This window comes from Argiope bruennichi, chromosome 6 (genome assembly GCF_947563725.1).
Source record: "Argiope bruennichi chromosome 6, qqArgBrue1.1, whole genome shotgun sequence".
Lineage (NCBI taxonomy): Eukaryota > Metazoa > Arthropoda > Arachnida > Araneae > Araneidae > Argiope > Argiope bruennichi.
This window is the reverse complement of record NC_079156.1, coordinates 21296761-21316341: the sequence shown is the minus strand read 5'-3', so window position 1 is coordinate 21316341 and position 19581 is coordinate 21296761.

Below are 19581 nucleotides of genomic sequence, written 5' to 3'. Positions count from 1 at the left end.
CTCCGCATAAGCTGAATTTTCAGTATCCGCCCTCCGCTTTCTTCGAGTCCGGCGAGCCAAAGGATCCTTCCAATCGCCTCGGGCTTCTTTCAGTACATTCGCATAGTCTTCTTCCGTCTCCGGGATGGCACGCTCTAGTAAAGAACAACAATGAGTCAAAAGGATCGACATTTAAAAGAAAGAAGCTATCGCACATAAAAAAAAAAGCATCACTTACTCGATTGAAGAGACGCTTCCTTCAAGTGGAGCGGACAGTGAACATTCAGCAACGACCGGCACTCGCTACTCTCCAACAACCCACCCTCATCTACAAAAGAAATAAACCATTTCAATTTAAAAATGGCTCAGAGAAAGAAAGCACAGAGACTAAATAGCGCACGAAATAGAGTCAATTCTTACCCTGTAGAGAACGAGTGCCTCCGCATAAGCTGAATTTTCAGTATCCGCCCTCCGCTTTCTTCGAGTCCGGCGAGCCAAAGGATCCTTCCAATCGCCTCGGGCTTCTTTCAGTACATTCGCATAGTCTTCTTCCGTCTCCGGGATGGCACGCTCTAGTAAAGAACAACAATGAGTCAAAAGGATCGACATTTAAAAGAAAGAAGCTATCGCACATAAAAAAAAAAAGCATCACTTACTCGATTGAAGAGACGCTTCCTTCAAGTGGAGCGGACAGTGAACATTCAGCAACGGCCGGCACTCGCTACTCTCCAACAACCCACCCTCATCTACAAAAGAAATAAACCATTTCAATTTAAAAATGGCTCAGAGAAAGAAAGCACAGAGACTAAATAGCGCACAAAATAGAGTCAATTCTTACCCTGTAGAGAACGAGTGCCTCCGCATAAGCTGAATTTTCAGTATCCGCCCTCCGCTTTCTTCGAGTCCGGCGAGCCAAAGGATCCTTCCAATCGCCTCGGGCTTCTTTCAGTACATTCGCATAGTCTTCTTCCGTCTCCGGGATGGCACGCTCTAGTAAAGAACAACAATGAGTCAAAAGGATCGACATTTAAAAGAAAGAAGCTATCGCACATAAAAAAAAAAAGCATCACTTACTCGATTGAAGAGACGCTTCCTTCAAGTGGAGCGGACAGTGAACATTCAGCAACGGCCGGCACTCGCTACTCTCCAACAACCCACCCTCATCTACAAAAGAAATAAACCATTTCAATTTAAAAATGGCTCAGAGAAAGAAAGCACAGAGACTAAATAGCGCACGAAATAGAGTCAATTCTTACCCTGTAGAGAACGAGTGCCTCCGCATAAGCTGAATTTTCAGTATCCGCCCTCCGCTTTCTTCGAGTCCGGCGAGCCAAAGGATCCTTCCAATCGCCTCGGGCTTCTTTCAGTACATTCGCATAGTCTTCTTCCGTCTCCGGGATGGCACGCTCTAGTAAAGAACAACAATGAGTCAAAAGGATCGACATTTAAAAGAAAGAAGCTATCGCACATAAAAAAAAAAAGCATCACTTACTCTATTGAGGAGACGCTTCCTTCAAGTGGAGCGGACAGTGAACATTCAGCAACGGCCGGCACTCGCTACTCTCCAACAACCCACCCTCATCTACAAAAGAAATAAACCATTTCAATTTAAAAATGGCTCAGAGAAAGAAAGCACAGAGACTAAATAGCGCACAAAATAGAGTCAATTCTTACCCTGTAGAGAACGAGTGCCTCCGCATAAGCTGAATTTTCAGTATCCGCCCTCCGCTTTCTTCGAGTCCGGCGAGCCAAAGGATCCTTCCAATCGCCTCGGGCTTCTTTCAGTACATTCGCATAGTCTTCTTCCGTCTCCGGGATGGCACGCTCTAATAAAGAACAACAATGAGTCAAAAGGATCGACATTTAAAAGAAAGAAGCTATCGCACATAAAAAAAAAAAAGCATCACTTACTCGATTGAAGAGACGCTTCCTTCAAGTGGAGCGGACAGTGAACATTCAGCAACGGCCGGCACTCGCTACTCTCCAACAACCCACCCTCATCTACAAAAGAAATAAACCATTTCAATTTAAAAATGGCTCAGAGAAAGAAAGCACAGAGACTAAATAGCGCACGAAATAGAGTCAATTCTTACCCTGTAGAGAACGAGTGCCTCCGCATAAGCTGAATTTTCAGTATCCGCCCTCCGCTTTCTTCGAGTCCGGCGAGCCAAAGGATCCTTCCAATCGCCTCGGGCTTCTTTTAGTACATTCGCATAGTCTTCTTCCGTCTCCGGGATGGCACGCTCTAGTAAAGAACAACAATGAGTCAAAAGGATCGACATTTAAAAGAAAGAAGCTATCGCACATAAAAAAAAAAAAGCATCACTTACTCGATTGAAGAGACGCTTCCTTCAAGTGGAGCGGACAGTGAACATTCAGCAACGGCCGGCACTCGCTACTCTCCAACAACCCACCCTCATCTACAAAAGAAATAAACCATTTCAATTTAAAAATGGCTCAGAGAAAGAAAGCACAGAGACTAAATAGCGCACGAAATAGAGTCAATTCTTACCCTGTAGAGAACGAGTGCCTCCGCATAAGCTGAATTTTCAGTATCCGCCCTCCGCTTTCTTCGAGTCCGGCGAGCCAAAGGATCCTTCCAATCGCCTCGGGCTTCTTTCAGTACATTCGCATAGTCTTCTTCCGTCTCCGGGATGGCACGCTCTAATAAAGAACAACAATGAGTCAAAAGGATCGACATTTAAAAGAAAGAAGCTATCGCACATAAAAAAAAAAAAGCATCACTTACTCGATTGAAGAGACGCTTCCTTCAAGTGGAGCGGACAGTGAACATTCAGCAACGGCCGGCACTCGCTACTCTCCAACAACCCACCCTCATCTACAAAAGAAATAAACCATTTCAATTTAAAAATGGCTCAGAGAAAGAAAGCACAGAGACTAAATAGCGCACGAAATAGAGTCAATTCTTACCCTGTAGAGAACGAGTGCCTCCGCATAAGCTGAATTTTCAGTATCCGCCCTCCGCTTTCTTCGAGTCCGGCGAGCCAAAGGATCCTTCCAATCGCCTCGGGCTTCTTTTAGTACATTCGCATAGTCTTCTTCCGTCTCCGGGATGGCACGCTCTAGTAAAGAACAACAATGAGTCAAAAGGATCGACATTTAAAAGAAAGAAGCTATCGCACATAAAAAAAAAAAAAGCATCACTTACTCGATTGAAGAGACGATTCCTTCAAGTGGAGCGGACAGTGAACATTCAGCAACGGCCGGCACTCGCTACTCTCCAACAACCCACCCTCATCTACAAAAGAAATAAACCATTTCAATTTAAAAATGGCTCAGAGAAAGAAAGCACAGAGACTAAATAGCGCACGAAATAGAGTCAATTCTTACCCTGTAGAGAACGAGTGCCTCCGCATAAGCTGAATTTTCAGTATCCGCCCTCCGCTTTCTTCGAGTCCGGCGAGCCAAAGGATCCTTCCAATCGCCTCGGGCTTCTTTCAGTACATTCGCATAGTCTTCTTCCGTCTCCGGGATGGCACGCTCTAGTAAAGAACAACAATGAGTCAAAAGGATCGACATTTAAAAGAAAGAAGCTATCGCACATAAAAAAAAAGCATCACTTACTCGATTGAAGAGACGCTTCCTTCAAGTGGAGCGGACAGTGAACATTCAGCAACGGCCGGCACTCGCTACTCTCCAACAACCCACCCTCATCTACAAAAGAAATAAACCATTTCAATTTAAAAATGGCTCAGAGAAAGAAAGCACAGAGACTAAATAGCGCACGAAATAGAGTCAATTCTTACCCTGTAGAGAACGAGTGCCTCCGCATAAGCTGAATTTTCAGTATCCGCCCTCCGCTTTCTTCGAGTCCGGCGAGGCAAAGGATCCTTCCAATCGCCTCGGGCTTCTTTCAGTACATTCGCATAGTCTTCTTCCGTCTCCGGGATGGCACGCTCTAGTAAAGAACAACAATGAGTCAAAAGGATCGACATTTAAAAGAAAGAAGCTATCGCACATAAAAAAAAAAAGCATCACTTACTCGATTGAAGAGACGCTTCCTTCAAGTGGAGCGGACAGTGAACATTCAGCAACGGCCGGCACTCGCTACTCTCCAACAACCCACCCTCATCTACAAAAGAAATAAACCATTTCAATTTAAAAATGGCTCAGAGAAAGAAAGCACAGAGACTAAATAGCGCACGAAATAGAGTCAATTCTTACCCTGTAGAGAACGAGTGCCTCCGCATAAGCTGAATTTTCAGTATCCGCCCTCCGCTTTCTTCGAGTCCGGCGAGCCAAAGGATCCTTCCAATCGCCTCGGGCTTCTTTCAGTACATTCGCATAGTCTTCTTCCGTCTCCGGGATGGCACGCTCTAGTAAAGAACAACAATGAGTCAAAAGGATCGACATTTAAAAGAAAGAAGCTATCGCACATAAAAAAAAAAAGCATCACTTACTCGATTGAAGAGACGCTTCCTTCAAGTGGAGCGGACAGTGAACATTCAGCAACGGCCGGCACTCGCTACTCTCCAACAACCCACCCTCATCTACAAAAGAAATAAACCATTTCAATTTCAAAATGGCTCAGAGAAAGAAAGCACAGAGACTAAATAGCGCACGAAATAGAGTGCCTCCGCATAAGCTGAATTTTCAGTATCCGCCCTCCGCTTTCTTCGAGTCCGGCGAGCCAAAGGATCCTTCCAATCGCCTCGGGCTTCTTTCAGTACATTCGCATAGTCTTCTTCCGTCTCCGGGATGGCACGCTCTAGTAAAGAACAACAATGAGTCAAAAGGATCGACATTTAAAAGAAAGAAGCTATCGCACATAAAAAAAAAAAAAGCATCACTTACTCGATTGAAGAGACGCTTCCTTCAAGTGGAGCGGACAGTGAACATTCAGCAACGGCCGGCACTCGCTACTCTCCAACAACCCACCCTCATCTACAAAAGAAATAAACCATTTCAATTTAAAAATGGCTCAGAGAAAGAAAGCACAGAGACTAAATAGCGCACGAAATAGAGTCAATTCTTACCCTGTAGAGAACGAGTCCCTCCGCATAAGCTGAATTTTCAGTATCCGCCCTCCGCTTTCTTCGAGTCCGGCGAGCCAAAGGATCCTTCCAATCGCCTCGGGCTTCTTTCAGTACATTCGCATAGTCTTCTTCCGTCTCCGGGATGGCACGCTCTAGTAAAGAACAACAATGTGTCAAAAGGATCGACATTTAAAAGAAAGAAGCTATCGCACATAAAAAAAAAAGCATCACTTACTCGATTGAAGAGACGCTTCCTTCAAGTGGAGCGGACAGTGAACATTCAGCAACGGCCGGCACTCGCTACTCTCCAACAACCCACCCTCATCTACAAAAGAAATAAACCATTTCAATTTAAAAATGGCTCAGAGAAAGAAAGCACAGAGACTAAATAGCGCACGAAATAGAGTCAATTCTTACCCTGTAGAGAACGAGTGCCTCCGCATAAGCTGAATTTTCAGTATCCGCCCTCCGCTTTCTTCGAGTCCGGCGAGCCAAAGGATCCTTCCAATCGCCTCGGGCTTCTTTCAGTACATTCGCATAGTCTTCTTCCGTCTCCGGGATGGCACGCTCTAGTAAAGAACAACAATGAGTCAAAAGGATCGACATTTAAAAGAAAGAAGCTATCGCACATAAAAAAAAAGCATCACTTACTCGATTGAAGAGACGCTTCCTTCAAGTGGAGCGGACAGTGAACATTCAGCAACGGCCGGCACTCGCTACTCTCCAACAACCCACCCTCATCTACAAAAGAAATAAACCATTTCAATTTAAAAATGGCTCAGAGAAAGAAAGCACAGAGACTAAATAGCGCACGAAATAGAGTCAATTCTTACCCTGTAGAGAACGAGTGCCTCCGCATAAGCTGAATTTTCAGTATCCGCCCTCCGCTTTCTTCGAGTCCGGCGAGCCAAAGGATCCTTCCAATCGCCTCGGGCTTCTTTCAGTACATTCGCATAGTCTTCTTCCGTCTCCGGGATGGCACGCTCTAGTAAAGAACAACAATGAGTCAAAAGGATCGACATTTAAAAGAAAGAAGCTATCGCACATAAAAAAAAAAGCATCACTTACTCGATTGAAGAAACGCTTCCTTCAAGTGGAGCGGACAGTGAACATTCAGCAACGGCCGGCACTCGCTACTCTCCAACAACCCACCCTCATCTACAAAAGAAATAAACCATTTCAATTTAAAAATGGCTCAGAGAAAGAAAGCACAGAGACTAAATAGCGCACGAAATAGAGTCAATTCTTACCCTGTAGAGAACGAGTGCCTCCGCATAAGCTGAATTTTCAGTATCCGCCCTCCGCTTTCTTCGAGTCCGGCGAGCCAAAGGATCCTTCCAATCGCCTCGGGCTTCTTTCAGTACATTCGCATAGTCTTCTTCCGTCTCCGGGATGGCACGCTCTAGTAAAGAACAACAATGAGTCAAAAGGATCGACATTTAAAAGAAAGAAGCTATCGCACATAAAAAAAAAAAAAGCATCACTTACTCGATTGAAGAGACGCTTCCTTCAAGTGGAGCGGACAGTGAACATTCAGCAACGGCCGGCACTCGCTACTCTCCAACAACCCACCCTCATCTACAAAAGAAATAAACCATTTCAATTTAAAAATGGCTCAGAGAAAGAAAGCACAGAGACTAAATAGCGCACGAAATAGAGTCAATTCTTACCCTGTAGAGAACGAGTGCCTCCGCATAAGCTGAATTTTCAGTATCCGCCCTCCGCTTTCTTCGAGTCCGGCGAGCCAAAGGATCCTTCCAATCGCCTCGGGCTTCTTTCAGTACATTCGCATAGTCTTCTTCCGTCTCCGGGATGGCACGCTCTAGTAAAGAACAACAATGAGTCAAAAGGATCGACATTTAAAAGAAAGAAGCTATCGCACATAAAAAAAAAAAAGCATCACTTACTCGATTGAAGAGACGCTTCCTTCAAGTGGAGCGGACAGTGAACATTCAGCAACGGCCGGCACTCGCTACTCTCCAACAACCCACCCTCATCTACAAAAGAAATAAACCATTTCAATTTAAAAATGGCTCAGAGAAAGAAAGCACAGAGACTAAATAGCGCACGAAATAGAGTCAATTCTTACCCTGTAGAGAACGAGTGCCTCCGCATAAGCTGAATTTTCAGTATCCGCCCTCCGCTTTCTTCGAGTCCGGCGAGCCAAAGGATCCTTCCAATCGCCTCGGGCTTCTTTCAGTACATTCGCATAGTCTTCTTCCGTCTCCGGGATGGCACGCTCTAGTAAAGAACAACAATGAGTCAAAAGGATCGACATTTAAAAGAAAGAAGCTATCGCACATAAAAAAAAAAGCATCACTTACTCGATTGAAGAGACGCTTCCTTCAAGTGGAGCGGACAGTGAACATTCAGCAACGGCCGGCACTCGCTACTCTCCAACAACCCACCCTCATCTACAAAAGAAATAAACCATTTCAATTTAAAAATGGCTCAGAGAAAGAAAGCACAGAGACTAAATAGCGCACGAAATAGAGTCAATTCTTACCCTTCTTACCCTGTAGAGAACGAGTGCCTCCGCATAAGCTGAATTTTCAGTATCCGCCCTCCGCTTTCTTCGAGTCCGGCGAGCCAAAGGATCCTTCCAATCGCCTCGGGCTTCTTTCAGTACATTCGCATAGTCTTCTTCCGTCTCCGGGATGGCACGCTCTAGTAAAGAACAACAATGAGTCAAAAGGATCGACATTTAAAAGAAAGAAGCTATCGCACATAAAAAAAAGCATCACTTACTCGATTGAAGAGACGCTTCCTTCAAGTGGAGCGGACAGTGAACATTCAGCAACGGCCGGCACTCGCTACTCTCCAACAACCCACCCTCATCTACAAAAGAAATAAACCATTTCAATTTAAAAATGGCTCAGAGAAAGAAAGCACAGAGACTAAATAGCGCACGAAATAGAGTCAATTCTTACCCTGTAGAGAACGAGTGCCTCCGCATAAGCTGAATTTTCAGTATCCGCCCTCCGCTTTCTTCGAGTCCGGCGAGCCAAAGGATCCTTCCAATCGCCTCGAGCTTCTTTCAGTACATTCGCATAGTCTTCTTCCGTCTCCGGGATGGCACGCTCTAGTAAAGAACAACAATGAGTCAAAAGGATCGACATTTAAAAGAAAGAAGCTATCGCACATAAAAAAAAAAGCATCACTTACTCGATTGAAGAGACGCTTCCTTCAAGTGGAGCGGACAGTGAACATTCAGCAACGGCCGGCACTCGCTACTCTCCAACAACCCACCCTCATCTACAAAAGAAATAAACCATTTCAATTTAAAAATGGCTCAGAGAAAGAAAGCACAGAGACTAAATAGCGCACGAAATAGAGTCAATTCTTACCCTGTAGAGAACGAGTGCCTCCGCATAAGCTGAATTTTCAGTATCCGCCCTCCGCTTTCTTCGAGTCCGGCGAGCCAAAGGATCCTTCCAATCGCCTCGGGCTTCTTTCAGTACATTCGCATAGTCTTCTTCCGTCTCCGGGATGGCACGCTCTAGTAAAGAACAACAATGAGTCAAAAGGATCTACATTTAAAAGAAGCTATCGCACATAAAAAAAAGCATCACTTACTCGATTGAAGAGACGCTTCCTTCAAGTGGAGCGGACAGTGAACATTCAGCAACGGCCGGCACTCGCTACTCTCCAACAACCCACCCTCATCTACAAAAGAAATAAACCATTTCAATTTAAAAATGGCTCAGAGAAAGAAAGCACAGAGACTAAATAGCGCACGAAATAGAGTCAATTCTTACCCTGTAGAGAACGAGTGCCTCCGCATAAGCTGAATTTTCAGTATCCGCCCTCCGCTTTCTTCGAGTCCGGCGAGCCAAAGGATCCTTCCAATCGCCTCGGGCTTCTTTCAGTACATTCGCATAGTCTTCTTCCGTCTCCGGGATGGCACGCTCTAGTAAAGAACAACAATGAGTCAAAAGGATCGACATTTAAAAGAAAGAAGCTATCGCACATAAAAAAAAGCATCACTTACTCGATTGAAGAGACGCTTCCTTCAAGTGGAGCGGACAGTGAACATTCAGCAACGGCCGGCACTCGCTACTCTCCAACAACCCACCCTCATCTACAAAAGAAATAAACCATTTCAATTTAAAAATGGCTCAGAGAAAGAAAGCACAGAGACTAAATAGCGCACGAAATAGAGTCAATTCTTACCCTGTAGAGAACGAGTGCCTCCGCATAAGCTGAATTTTCAGTATCCGCCCTCCGCTTTCTTCGAGTCCGGCGAGCCAAAGGATCCTTCCAATCGCCTCGAGCTTCTTTCAGTACATTCGCATAGTCTTCTTCCGTCTCCGGGATGGCACGCTCTAGTAAAGAACAACAATGAGTCAAAAGGATCGACATTTAAAAGAAAGAAGCTATCGCACATAAAAAAAAAAGCATCACTTACTCGATTGAAGAGACGCTTCCTTCAAGTGGAGCGGACAGTGAACATTCAGCAACGGCCGGCACTCGCTACTCTCCAACAACCCACCCTCATCTACAAAAGAAATAAACCATTTCAATTTAAAAATGGCTCAGAGAAAGAAAGCACAGAGACTAAATAGCGCACGAAATAGAGTCAATTCTTACCCTGTAGAGAACGAGTGCCTCCGCATAAGCTGAATTTTCAGTATCCGCCCTCCGCTTTCTTCGAGTCCGGCGAGCCAAAGGATCCTTCCAATCGCCTCGGGCTTCTTTCAGTGCATTCGCATAGTCTTCTTCCGTCTCCGGGATGGCACGCTCTAGTAAAGAACAACAATGAGTCAAAAGGATCGACATTTAAAAGAAAGAAGCTATCGCACATAAAAAAAAAAGCATCACTTACTCGATTGAAGAGACGCTTCCTTCAAGTGGAGCGGACAGTGAACATTCAGCAACGGCCGGCACTCGCTACTCTCCAACAACCCACCCTCATCTACAAAAGAAATAAACCATTTCAATTTAAAAATGGCTCAGAGAAAGAAAGCACAGAGACTAAATAGCGCACGAAATAGAGTCAATTCTTACCCTGTAGAGAACGAGTGCCTCCGCATAAGCTGAATTTTCAGTATCCGCCCTCCGCTTTCTTCGAGTCCGGCGAGCCAAAGGATCCTTCCAATCGCCTCGGGCTTCTTTCAGTGCATTCGCATAGTCTTCTTCCGTCTCCGGGATGGCACGCTCTAGTAAAGAACAACAATGAGTCAAAAGGATCGACATTTAAAAGAAAGAAGCTATCGCACATAAAAAAAAAAGCATCACTTACTCGATTGAAGAGACGCTTCCTTCAAGTGGAGCGGACAGTGAACATTCAGCAACGGCCGGCACTCGCTACTCTCCAACAACCCACCCTCATCTACAAAAGAAATAAACCATTTCAATTTAAAAATGGCTCAGAGAAAGAAAGCACAGAGACTAAATAGCGCACGAAATAGAGTCAATTCTTACCCTGTAGAGAACGAGTGCCTCCGCATAAGCTGAATTTTCAGTATCCGCCCTCCGCTTTCTTCGAGTCCGGCGAGCCAAAGGATCCTTCCAATCGCCTCGGGCTTCTTTCAGTACATTCGCATAGTCTTCTTCCGTCTGCGGGATGGCACGCTCTAGTAAAGAACAACAATGAGTCAAAAGGATCGACATTTAAAAGAAAGAAGCTATCGCACATAAAAAAAAAGCATCACTTACTCGATTGAAGAGACGCTTCCTTCAAGTGGAGCGGACAGTGAACATTCAGCAACGGCCGGCACTCGCTACTCTCCAACAACCCACCCTCATCTACAAAAGAAATAAACCATTTCAATTTAAAAATGGCTCAGAGAAAGAAAGCACAGAGACTAAATAGCGCACGAAATAGAGTCAATTCTTACCCTGTAGAGAACGAGTGCCTCCGCATAAGCTGAATTTTCAGTATCCGCCCTCCGCTTTCTTCGAGTCCGGCGAGCCAAAGGATCCTTCCAATCGCCTCGGGCTTCTTTTCAGTACATTCGCATAGTCTTCTTCCGTCTCCGGGATGGCACGCTCTAGTAAAGAACAACAATGAGTCAAAAGGATCGACATTTAAAAGAAAGAAGCTATCGCACATAAAAAAAAAGCATCACTTACTCGATTGAAGAGACGCTTCCTTCAAGTGGAGCGGACAGTGAACATTCAGCAACGGCCGGCACTCGCTACTCTCCAACAACCCACCCTCATCTACAAAAGAAATAAACCATTTCAATTTAAAAATGGCTCAGAGAAAGAAAGCACAGAGACTAAATAGCGCACGAAATAGAGTCAATTCTTACCCTGTAGAGAACGAGTGCCTCCGCATAAGCTGAATTTTCAGTATCCGCCCTCCGCTTTCTTCGAGTCCGGCGAGCCAAAGGATCCTTCCAATCGCCTCGGGCTTCTTTCAGTACATTCGCATAGTCTTCTTCCGTCTCCGGGATGGCACGCGCTAGTAAAGAACAACAATGAGTCAAAAGGATCTACATTTAAAAGAAAGAAGCTATCGCACATAAAAAAAAAGCATCACTTACTCGATTGAAGAGACGCTTCCTTCAAGTGGAGCGGACAGTGAACATTCAGCAACGGCCGGCACTCGCTACTCTCCAACAACCCACCCTCATCTACAAAAGAAATAAACCATTTCAATTTAAAAATGGCTCAGAGAAAGAAAGCACAGAGACTAAATAGCGCACGAAATAGAGTCAATTCTTACCCTGTAGAGAACGAGTGCCTCCGCATAAGCTGAATTTTCAGTATCCGCCCTCCGCTTTCTTCGAGTCCGGCGAGCCAAAGGATCCTTCCAATCGCCTCGGGCTTCTTTCAGTACATTCGCATAGTCTTCTTCCGTCTCCGGGATGGCACGCTCTAGTAAAGAACAACAATGAGTCAAAAGGATCGACATTTAAAAGAAAGAAGCTATCGCACATAAAAAAAAAAGCATCACTTACTCGATTGAAGAGACGCTTCCTTCAAGTGTAGCGGACAGTGAACATTCAGCAACGGCCGGCACTCGCTACTCTCCAACAACCCACCCTCATCTACAAAAGAAATAAACCATTTCAATTTAAAAATGGCTCAGAGAAAGAAAGCACAGAGACTAAATAGCGCACGAAATAGAGTCAATTCTTACCCTGTAGAGAACGAGTGCCTCCGCATAAGCTGAATTTTCAGTATCCGCCCTCCGCTTTCTTCGAGTCCGGCGAGCCAAAGGATCCTTCCAATCGCCTCGGGCTTCTTTCAGTACATTCGCATAGTCTTCTTCCGTCTCCGGGATGGCACGCTCTAGTAAAGAACAACAATGAGTCAAAAGGATCGACATTTAAAAGAAAGAAGCTATCGCACATAAAAAAAAAGCATCACTTACTCGATTGAAGAGACGCTTCCTTCAAGTGGAGCGGACAGTGAACATTCAGCAACGGCCGGCACTCGCTACTCTCCAACAACCCACCCTCATCTACAAAAGAAATAAACCATTTCAATTTAAAAATGGCTCAGAGAAAGAAAGCACAGAGACTAAATAGCGCACGAAATAGAGTCAATTCTTACCCTGTAGAGAACGAGTGCCTCCGCATAAGCTGAATTTTCAGTATCCGCCCTCCGCTTTCTTCGAGTCCGGCGAGCCAAAGGATCCTTCCAATCGCCTCGGGCTTCTTTCAGTACATTCGCATAGTCTTCTTCCGTCTCCGGGATGGCACGCTCTAGTAAAGAACAACAATGAGTCAAAAGGATCGACATTTAAAAGAAAGAAGCTATCGCACATAAAAAAAAAGCATCACTTACTCGATTGAAGAGACGCTTCCTTCAAGTGGAGCGGACAGTGAACATTCAGCAACGGCCGGCACTCGCTACTCTCCAACAACCCACCCTCATCTACAAAAGAAATAAACCATTTCAATTTAAAAATGGCTCAGAGAAAGAAAGCACAGAGACTAAATAGCGCACGAAATAGAGTCAATTCTTACCCTGTAGAGAACGAGTGCCTCCGCATAAGCTGAATTTTCAGTATCCGCCCTCCGCTTTCTTCGAGTCCGGCGAGCCAAAGGATCCTTCCAATCGCCTCGGGCTTCTTTCAGTACATTCGCATAGTCTTCTTCCGTCTCCGGGATGACACGCTCTAGTAAAGAACAACAATGAGTCAAAAGGATCGACATTTAAAGGAAAGAAGCTATCGCACATAAAAAAAAGCATCACTTACTCGATTGAAGAGACGCTTCCTTCAAGTGGAGCGGACAGTGAACATTCAGCAACGGCCGGCACTCGCTACTCTCCAACAACCCACCCTCATCTACAAAAGAAATAAACCATTTCAATTTAAAAATGGCTCAGAGAAAGAAAGCACAGAGACTGAATAGCGCACGAAATAGAGTCAATTCTTACCCTGTAGAGAACGAGTGCCTCCGCATAAGCTGAATTTTCAGTATCCGCCCTCCGCTTTCTTCGAGTCCGGCGAGCCAAAGGATCCTTCCAATCGCCTCGGGCTTCTTTCAGTACATTCGCATAGTCTTCTTCCGTCTCCGGGATGGCACGCTCTAGTAAAGAACAACAATGAGTCAAAAGGATCGACATTTAAAAGAAAGAAGCTATCGCACATAAAAAAAAGCATCACTTACTCGATTGAAGAGACGCTTCCTTCAAGTGGAGCGGACAGTGAACATTCAGCAACGGCCGGCACTCGCTACTCTCCAACAACCCACCCTCATCTACAAAAGAAATAAACCATTTCAATTTAAAAATGGCTCAGAGAAAGAAAGCACAGAGACTAAATAGCGCACGAAATAGAGTCAATTCTTACCCTGTAGAGAACGAGTGCCTCCGCATAAGCTGAATTTTCAGTATCCGCCCTCCGCTTTCTTCGAGTCCGGCGAGCCAAAGGATCCTTCCAATCGCCTCGGGCTTCTTTCAGTACATTCGCATAGTCTTCTTCCGTCTCCGGGATGGCACGCTCTAGTAAAGAACAACAATGAGTCAAAAGGATCGACATTTAAAAGAAAGAAGCTATCGCACATAAAAAAAAAAGCATCACTTACTCGATTGAAGAGACGCTTCCTTCAAGTGGAGCGGACAGTGAACATTCAGCAACGGCCGGCACTCGCTACTCTCCAACAACCCACCCTCATCTACAAAAGAAATAAACCATTTCAATTTAAAAATGGCTCAGAGAAAGAAAGCACAGAGACTAAATAGCGCACGAAATAGAGTCAATTCTTACCCTGTAGAGAACGAGTGCCTCCGCATAAGCTGAATTTTCAGTATCCGCCCTCCGCTTTCTTCGAGTCCGGCGAGCCAAAGGATCCTTCCAATCGCCTCGGGCTTCTTTCAGTACATTCGCATAGTCTTCTTCCGTCTCCGGGATGGCACGCTCTAGTAAAGAACAACAATGAGTCAAAAGGATCGACATTTAAAAGAAAGAAGCTATCGCACATAAAAAAAAAAGCATCACTTACTCGATTGAAGAGACGCTTCCTTCAAGTGGAGCGGACAGTGAACATTCAGCAACGGCCGGCACTCGCTACTCTCCAACAACCCACCCTCATCTACAAAAGAAATAAACCATTTCAATTTAAAAATGGCTCAGAGAAAGAAAGCACAGAGACTAAATAGCGCACGAAATAGAGTCAATTCTTACCCTGTAGAGAACGAGTGCCTCCGCATAAGCTGAATTTTCAGTATCCGCCCTCCGCTTTCTTCGAGTCCGGCGAGCCAAAGGATCCTTCCAATCGCCTCGGGCTTCTTTCAGTACATTCGCATAGTCTTCTTCCGTCTCCGGGATGGCACGCTCTAGGAAAGAACAACAATGAGTCAAAAGGATCGACATTTAAAAGAAAGAAGCTATCGCACATAAAAAAAAAAGCATCACTTACTCGATTGAAGAGACGCTTCCTTCAAGTGGAGCGGACAGTGAACATTCAGCAACGGCCGGCACTCGCTACTCTCCAACAACCCACCCTCATCTACAAAAGAAATAAACCATTTCAATTTAAAAATGGCTCAGAGAAAGAAAGCACAGAGACTAAATAGCGCACGAAATAGAGTCAATTCTTACCCTGTAGAGAACGAGTGCCTCCGCATAAGCTGAATTTTCAGTATCCGCCATCCGCTTTCTTCGAGTCCGGCGAGCCAAAGGATCCTTCCAATCGCCTCGGGCTTCTTTCAGTACATTCGCATAGTCTTCTTCCGTCTCCGGGATGGCACGCTCTAGTAAAGAACAACAATGAGTCAAAAGGATCGACATTTAAAAGAAAGAAGCTATCGCACATAAAAAAAAAAGCATCACTTACTCGATTGAAGAGACGCTTCCTTCAAGTGGAGCGGACAGTGAACATTCAGCAACGGCCGGCACTCGCTACTCTCCAACAACCCACCCTCATCTACAAAAGAAATAAACCATTTCAATTTAAAAATGGCTCAGAGAAAGAAAGCACAGAGACTAAATAGCGCACGAAATAGAGTCAATTCTTACCCTGTAGAGAACGAGTGCCTCCGCATAAGCTGAATTTTCAGTATCCGCCATCCGCTTTCTTCGAGTCCGGCGAGCCAAAGGATCCTTCCAATCGCCTCGGGCTTCTTTCAGTACATTCGCATAGTCTTCTTCCGTCTCCGGGATGGCACGCTCTAGTAAAGAACAACAATGAGTCAAAAGGATCGACATTTAAAAGAAAGAAGCTATCGCACATAAAAAAAAAGCATCACTTACTCGATTGAAGAGACGCTTCCTTCAAGTGGAGCGGACAGTGAACATTCAGCAACGGCTGGCACTCGCTACTCTCCAACAACCCACCCTCATCTACAAAAGAAATAAACCATTTCAATTTAAAAATGGCTCAGAGAAAGAAAGCACAGAGACTAAATAGCGCACGAAATAGAGTCAATTCTTACCCTGTAGAGAACGAGTGCCTCCGCATAAGCTGAATTTTCAGTATCCGCCCTCCGCTTTCTTCGAGTCCGGCGAGCCAAAGGATCCTTCCAATCGCCTCGGGCTTCTTTCAGTACATTCGCATAGTCTTCTTCCGTCTCCGGGATGGCACGCTCTAGTAAAGAACAACAATGAGTCAAAAGGATCGACATTTAAAAGAAAGAAGCTATCGCACATAAAAAAAAAGCATCACTTACTCGATTGAAGAGACGCTTCCTTCAAGTGGAGCGGACAGTGAACATTCAGCAACGGCCGGCACTCGCTACTCTCCAACAACCCACCCTCATCTACAAAAGAAATAAACCATTTCAATTTAAAAATGGCTCAGAGAAAGAAAGCACAGAGACTAAATAGCGCACGAAATAGAGTCAATTCTTACCCTGTAGAGAACGAGTGCCTCCGCATAAGCTGAATTTTCAGTATCCGCCCTCCGCTTTCTTCGAGTCCGGCGAGCCAAAGGATCCTTCCAATCGCCTCGGGCTTCTTTCAGTACATTCGCATAGTCTTCTTCCGTCTCCGGGATGGCACGCTCTAGTAAAGAACAACAATGAGTCAAAAGGATCGACATTTAAAAGAAAGAAGCTATCGCACATAAAAAAAAAAGCATCACTTACTCGATTGAAGAGACGCTTCCTTCAAGTGGAGCGGACAGTGAACATTCAGCAACGGCCGGCACTCGCTACTCTCCAACAACCCACCCTCATCTACAAAAGAAATAAACCATTTCAATTTAAAAATGGCTCAGAGAAAGAAAGCACAGAGACTAAATAGCGCACGAAATAGAGTCAATTCTTACCCTGTAGAGAACGAGTGCCTCCGCATAAGCTGAATTTTCAGTATCCGCCCTCCGCTTTCTTCGAGTCCGGCGAGCCAAAGGATCCTTCCAATCGCCTCGGGCTTCTTTCAGTACATTCGCATAGTCTTCTTCCGTCTCCGGGATGGCACGCTCTAGTAAAGAACAACAATGAGTCAAAAGGATCGACATTTAAAGGAAAGAAGCTATCGCACATAAAAAAAAAGCATCACTTACTCGATTGAAGAGACGCTTCCTTCAAGTGGAGCGGACAGTGAACATTCAGCAACGGCCGGCACTCGCTACTCTCCAACAACCCACCCTCATCTACAAAAGAAATAAACCATTTCAATTTAAAAATGGCTCAGAGAAAGAAAGCACAGAGACTGAATAGCGCACGAAATAGAGTCAATTCTTACCCTGTAGAGAACGAGTGCCTCCGCATAAGCTGAATTTTCAGTATCCGCCCTCCGCTTTCTTCGAGTCCGGCGAGCCAAAGGATCCTTCCAATCGCCTCGGGCTTCTTTCAGTACATTCGCATAGTCTTCTTCCGTCTCCGGGATGGCACGCTCTAGTAAAGAACAATGAGTCAAAAGGATCGACATTTAAAAGAAAGAAGCTATCGCACATAAAAAAAAGCATCACTTACTCGATTGAAGAGACGCTTCCTTCAAGTGGAGCGGACAGTGAACATTCAGCAACGGCCGGCACTCGCTACTCTCCAACAACCCACCCTCATCTACAAAAGAAATAAACCATTTCAATTTAAAAATGGCTCAGAGAAAGAAAGCACAGAGACTAAATAGCGCACGAAATAGAGTCAATTCTTACCCTGTAGAGAACGAGTGCCTCCGCATAAGCTGAATTTTCAGTATCCGCCCTCCGCTTTCTTCGAGTCCGGCGAGCCAAAGGATCCTTCCAATCGCCTCGGGCTTCTTTCAGTACATTCGCATAGTCTTCTTCCGTCTCCGGGATGGCACACTCTAGTAAAGAACAACAATGAGTCAAAAGGATCGACATTTAAAAGAAAGAAGCTATCGCACATAAAAAAAAAAGCATCACTTACTCGATTGAAGAGACGCTTCCTTCAAGTGGAGCGGACAGTGAACATTCAGCAACGGCCGGCACTCGCTACTCTCCAACAACCCACCCTCATCTACAAAAGAAATAAACCATTTCAATTTAAAAATGGCTCAGAGAAAGAAAGCACAGAGACTAAATAGCGCACGAAATAGAGTCAATTCTTACCCTGTAGAGAACGAGTGCCTCCGCATAAGCTGAATTTTCAGTATCCGCCCTCCGCTTTCTTCGAGTCCGGCGAGCCAAAGGATCCTTCCAATCGCCTCGGGCTTCTTTCAGTACATTCGCATAGTCTTCTTCCGTCTCCGGGATGGCACGCTCTAGTAAAGAACAACAATGAGTCAAAAGGATCGACATTTAAAAGAAAGAAGCTATCGCACATAAAAAAAAAAGCATCACTTACTCGATTGAAGAGACGCTTCCTTCAAGTGGAGCGGACAGTGAACATTCAGCAACGGCCGGCACTCGCTACTCTCCAACAACCCACCCTCATCTACAAAAGAAATAAACCATTTCAATTTAAAAATGGCTCAGAGAAAGAAAGCACAGAGACTAAATAGCGCACGAAATAGAGTCAATTCTTACCCTGTAGAGAACGAGTGCCTCCGCATAAGCTGAATTTTCAGTATCCGCCCTCCGCTTTCTTCGAGTCCGGCGAGCCAAAGGATCCTTCCAATCGCCTCGGGCTTCTTTCAGTACATTCGCATAGTCTTCTTCCGTCTCCGGGATGGCACGCTCTAGTAAAGAACAACAATGATTCAAAAGGATCGACATTTAAAAGAAAGAAGCTATCGCACATAAAAAAAAAAGCATCACTTACTCGATTGAAGAGACGCTTCCTTCAAGTGGAGCGGACAGTGAACATTCAGCAACGGCCGGCACTCGCTACTCTCCAACAACCCACCCTCATCTACAAAAGAAATAAACCATTTCAATTTAAAAATGGCTCAGAGAAAGAAAGCACAGAGACTAAATAGCGCACGAAATAGAGTCAATTCTTACCCTGTAGAGAACGAGTGCCTCCGCATAAGCTGAATTTTCAGTATCCGCCCTCCGCTTTCTTCGAGTCCGGCGAGCCAAAGGATCCTTCCAATCGCCTCGGGCTTCTTTCAGTACATTCGCATAGTCTTCTTCCGTCTCCGGGATGGCACGCTCTAGTAAAGAACAACAATGAGTCAAAAGGATCGACATTTAAAAGAAAGAAGCTATCGCACATAAAAAAAAAAGCATCACTTACTCGATTGAAGAGACGCTTCCTTCAAGTGGAGCGGACAGTGAACATTCAGCAACGGCCGGCACTCGCTACTCTCCAACAACCCACCCTCATCTACAAAAGAAATAAACCATTTCAATTTAAAAATGGCTCAGAGAAAGAAAGCACAGAGACTAAATAGCGCACGAAATAGAGTCAATTCTTACCCTGTAGAGAACGAGTGCCTCCGCATAAGCTGAATTTTCAGTATCCGCCCTCCGCTTTCTTCGAGTCCGGCGAGCCAAAGGATCCTTCCAATCGCCTCGGGCTTCTTTCAGTACATTCGCATAGTCTTCTTCCGTCTCCGGGATGGCACGCTCTAGTAAAGAACAACAATGATTCAAAAGGATCGACATTTAAAAGAAAGAAGCTATCGCACATAAAAAAAAAAGCATCACTTACTCGATTGAAGAGACGCTTCCTTCAAGTGGAGCGGACAGTGAACATTCAGCAACGGCCGGCACTCGCTACTCTCCAACAACCCACCCTCATCTACAAAAGAAATAAACCATTTCAATTTAAAAATGGCTCAGAGAAAGAAAGCACAGAGACTAAATAGCGCACGAAATAGAGTCAATTCTTACCCTGTAGAGAACGAGTGCCTCCG